Raw genomic sequence first — 5,032 nt, 5'->3', positions numbered from 1 at the left:
ACTAAAATGTGAATTTTTTTTGTGGACTGAATTGGAAGGGGAGGATTAGTGGTATAAATTAAACTTAATTTCTATGTTCAACATATGAAGGCATAAATTACATTTCATAATTTCAGCTTAATCTTAAATAAGGGAAGAAAATCAAATTGGTAGGGATTTAACATGTCTTTAGTGAGAAAGCATTTAGTCTATTTTTGCTATCATAATAATAATTCAGATTAATTTGAACGATATATATACTTAAGTGCCCTAGTGTGCTAAACATTAAAGACTGATCAAATAAAAAAATGTACAGCCTGAAATCGACCAAATAAGCTAACCTAATTTGCTTATTTAGCTGATTAAATTAATTTCAAAACAACCCTCAAGTTTCCTTAAAATCTTATTCAAACTCCTCTACTTTCTGTGCCTTTAAAGATTTGCCCCAACCTAAATTTAGCAAAGTTTGAAACATTCAAACTTTGCTACATGTGTGGTCGGCCAAAGGAGTGTGTGGCTGCTAATTATTTGCTATTTTTAGCATCCATTCCCACCTATAAATACCCCTTTCACCTATTAATTCAACACACCTCTCATCCCACACATCTCTCTCTTTCACTCACTTTCTCTTTGTTTCCCATTTTTCCCTTCTACTTTCCTTTACCGATTTTTGTCTTGGAAAAGAGCCTTTCAACCATCTTGGGTAGCAGCATTAAAGTGCTTATAGAAGCCTTGGAACAACAAGAATGAGTGGAGGAGGAGAGGAGCAACTAGTCTGGCTTCGGAGAAACAGTTGATTTAATTCTAGTTTCCTATCCTTTAACTTTCCTTGTTGTTGTTATAAACATGTCTATGAATATTTGATATGTTGTTATTCTTAATTTAGTTAACACGGCTTAAATTTAATTTGTGTTAGATTGATTTCATTTCGTTGTTGAAGTTATTAAAATTATGTTTGTGTTGTTAGAGGTCTTGGTAAATTGTTTGATTAATTAAAACCATGATTATGTTATACTTGCATTATAATTGTAAGGTAACTAATGAATTAATTATTAATCATATTGAAATTGTAATTAATTGATACAATACTTAATCGATGCATGTTTAATCTTCTAAGGTAGGCTTAAATTAGCAACGGTATTAAATGGTACATTAGTCTTGCATAACTTTTAAGATTATTGTGATTAAATTGTTTCAATGTAGGAGTATATTGTTACTTCATTTAATCATTTACTTGCTTATTTAAATTGACTAATTGTTTGAATTGGCATATCGAGAGATTAGTTAATTTAGTAAGTCTATATGTGCTATAGTTAACAAATTACCAAGTTGTTTGTGAATTTATTTGTAACAACATGAACATTTTTTGGGGAATATTAAGTTATGAAATGTAATTGATCTAACACAATTATGTCATATTGATTAAAACCATCTTTTGAAATCGTGCTTTGGAATTTTACCTTTTAATTTTCTTAGTTAAAATCTAGTTTTATTAAACCCTTTTCTTTCAAAACAAAATATTTTCCTTTACCAAAGTGTTTTTAATTGCATTTCATAAATATTTTCTTACACAGTCCCTATGGGTATGATCACTTGACATTGACTTGTCACTTTATTACTTGTTGCAATTGTGTACACTTGCACATTTCCATCGTTCCATGTTTTTGACAACGTTGCCGGGGACTGTTTTAAAAGTCATTATTTTTTAATTTTTTAATTTTGCATTTTGGTTTATTTTTTCTGTTCAATTTTAACTTAGTTAATTTTTTCTATGACTGTTTCAAGTGTTTATGAGTATTGATCAAATTATCAATTTACTCCCCATAAATCCTGAAATTGAAAGAACTTTTCGACGAAGAAGAAGACAAGAAGTTCAAAGAAGGACCAAAGAGATGAACTTTCAAAATTCGAATCAAGGAAACGGAGTAAACCCTGCTCAAAATCCTATCCTTATTACTGATGATAGGGATAGAGCTCTAAGATAGTATGTCATGCCAGTGTTTCATAAGCTTAATCTAGCTTTTAAGAGACCAAAAATCGAGGCACAACAATTCGAGCTGAAGCCAGTCATGTTTCAGATGCTTCAGATAGTGGGTCAATTCAATGGAATGCCTACCAAAGATCCTTACCATCATTTAAGACTGTGTATGGAGGTGAGCGATTCCTTCAAATTAGCTAGAGTACCTAAAGATGTATTACAATTAATGTTGTTCCCATAATCACTAAGGGACAAAGCTTGAGCCTGGTTGAACTCATTGCCACCAAATTCCATTACCACATGGCAATAGTTAGTAGAAAATTTCTTATGAAGTACTTCCCACCTAGCAAGAATGCTAAGTTGAGGAACGAGATTACTGCCTTCCAACAGATGGATGACGAGTCCTTGTATGAAGCATGGGAAAGGTTTAAAGAACTATTACGAAGATGCCCTCATCCTAGAATCCCTCATTGCATCTAATTGGAGGCATTTTATGTAATGACCCCAAATTCTCGAGTCAACGTTCGAGTGTTGACCTGGGTTGGGGATGGATAAATTTATTTTGGTATTGGATTTTTGTTGGAATTAATTTGGGTGCATTTTGGACCTTTTTATAATAAATTAAGGATGTTGGAAAGCTTGTGTGAAGTAGGGGGAAGATGGATGGCCAATATGGTGATTTTACCATTTTTGAATAAAAATCTCCTCCCATTTAATGGGAAAAGATGGTTTGGTAGACTGAGGTATGGGATAAAATAGATTTGTCCCTATTTTCCTATATTATAATCACCCTATTGTTTTTTTTCTTTTAAATTTCTACATTTTTTTCTTTTTTTCTCCATCTATTTTTCCTTAGCAAGTCATGTAGAGGGAGAGAGATTTGAGAGAGTTCTCACCCATTTTTTTCATCCTCCAAATCTCAAAGAAAGTAAGGGTCTTGATCGAGTTTTTTTTCTTTTAAAAAGTTCCATGGAAGAAAAAAATATCTATGTTCTTCAAGGATTAAGGTGGAGGTTTTTGGGTGTTTGGAAGGTTTTGAGTTTACGAAAGTATCTACCCATCTTCTCATATTTTATTTATTTATTTATTTAAAGTATGTATTTTTCCATCCTATCAACTCTTATTTTTGTGGGAAATATTATGTGTTACATGGTTATTAGTTAAAGAGGGTGGTGAATCTTCTAAAGCTAAGGGTAATGGCAAAGTGGTGGAGAGCTAGGCAAGAAAATTTGTTGGTGTTCTTCCATCAAGGTGGTACCCTCTAACTCTCCTATACTTCTTGATAAGTCATAAATATGATGCCCGTGTGATAATGCATGCATGTTATATGTCTTTGGGTGGAAATCTTGTTTGGATGATTTAAAATGAAGCTAAAAACTTAGTTGTGAAATCTGCTAGAAACAAATTATTAATGAACAGTAAGTTTGAAAATTCACCATAAATTTGCAAAAATAATTAAGAAGTGATCTATACATCGTTGTAACCTTGAGCCAGTCTAGTTTCATTTAGAACAAATGGAGATCAATTTTAATTTGTATTTTAAAATATATGAATTTTTTAGTGTTGAAAGGTCATAAAAATCTGGCAGCAAAATTCTTGTAAAATAGATTTAGTAGTGAATTTGAAAAATCACCAAATATTTCACAAGATAAAATAGGAAGTTAGCCTTGTACCTCTACAATCGTACAGAAGTCTAGTTTTGTTTAAAACAAATGGTGCTCGATTTAGAGTTATATATTAAGAGTTATTAATTTTTGAATGAGAAAAGGTCAGAATGTCAAGGTAGCAGATTGTCACATCTCATTAGTTAATATTTTAGCTTGAATAATAAGCAAGTTGAAACGAGTATGAAACTCGAATGTCATGGTTGTATTTTTGTGATTATATGTTTGATGTTTTGTCTAGGCTCAGCCTTCAGGCTCTAACCTAACTAGCGGCCATGAGTGGCGCTTCGAAAGGTACATTTGTTGTGTACCATTGTGCTTATAAAGCTCAGCCTTCAAATTGTCTTAATGTTCAGATTTGTAGGCTTTTGTTCATGTCTGAGGAACACCATCGACGAGAGACTCGTAGCATCACGTATTCAGAGTATAGTACCTTATCTATTAGTGGGCATTGTATTCCTAAGGCCTTTCTTGTATTTTTTTTGTAGGTCTGTAACTCATTTATCATTTTTTTTATTTTGACTATTTCATAGACGATGATATTGGAGCTCCACATATTTTGTATAAGTACTTTTATTACTATTTTCAGTATAACTATGTATGGTATTTTCTCTTATATAAAATGTATTTCAATGTTTTAAAAGTATTTGAAAATTTTGTTAGGTTACTCCGGTGAACTGATGTAGCATTTAGTGGTACCAAAGTAAGGTTTAGTCGGTTTGAGGACTAGCTGGCAAGTCATAGTAAGGTGTTGATGAATACATGCCCCTAAGTTTAAGAGCGTACTCTTTTAAGACTAGAAGTTTGATGATGCTTTCTCTTTTCTGTTTCGTCTTTAGATTCAACATGCCCAACAATTCAAATCGTATCATTTAGGGAAACATATTTGGAGAATCAGATCAGATTGAGTTGAGCATATCTAATCCCTTAGATTTAGAAAGTTGGATTGAATTGGAATGTTGAAGACTTAGCTTCCAACAGTCTTTGTTTACCTTGTTTATTATTATTCTATTGTATACAACTAGTTTAGTTGCTTTTTAATATGGATTGATATAGATTTTTATTATGTTAGCAAGTCTTGAAAAACTCTATATATTTGTAATTTTGTTCATTTCCCATGTTCATTTCTTTTCTCTTTAAAAATTCTGTAAACTCCCTCTATCGTTTTTCCCCTGTTCATTTCCTTTCTCTTTTGTTTGGTTGTCATAATTTCAATTTCAAACTTTATTCCTCTTTTTCCGTTTCTCTACTATTGTTTTCTAGCGTATTATTGATGTGGTGTCATCTTTTAAGCGAGGAATTCGTATTTACGTCCTAGTGTAAGTCTCGTAAGTGTATTCTTTGTTGGTAAGGTTAATTAATTCATTTCTGTGTGATGAATAGGGGTTTTAGTTATTCTTTAAAATTCAAT

General features: G+C 31.9%; 1 non-coding gene across 1 annotated transcript; it reads right to left on the bottom strand.

Moving 5' to 3' along the window:
- Window positions 1-2,314: 2,314 nt before the first annotated feature.
- Window positions 2,315-2,421, bottom strand: LOC128036490 (small nucleolar RNA R71). Its single transcript, XR_008193285.1, has one exon. It is a non-coding gene; the product is annotated as a small nucleolar RNA R71 (small nucleolar RNA).
- Between the last annotated feature and the right edge of the window lie 2,611 nt (window positions 2,422-5,032).

Source organism: Gossypium raimondii, chromosome 13 (assembly GCF_025698545.1).
Source record: "Gossypium raimondii isolate GPD5lz chromosome 13, ASM2569854v1, whole genome shotgun sequence".
NCBI classification, from domain to species: domain Eukaryota; kingdom Viridiplantae; phylum Streptophyta; class Magnoliopsida; order Malvales; family Malvaceae; genus Gossypium; species Gossypium raimondii.
Note: the sequence above shows the minus strand (reverse complement) of the source record. Positions and strands in the feature narration are given on the sequence as shown.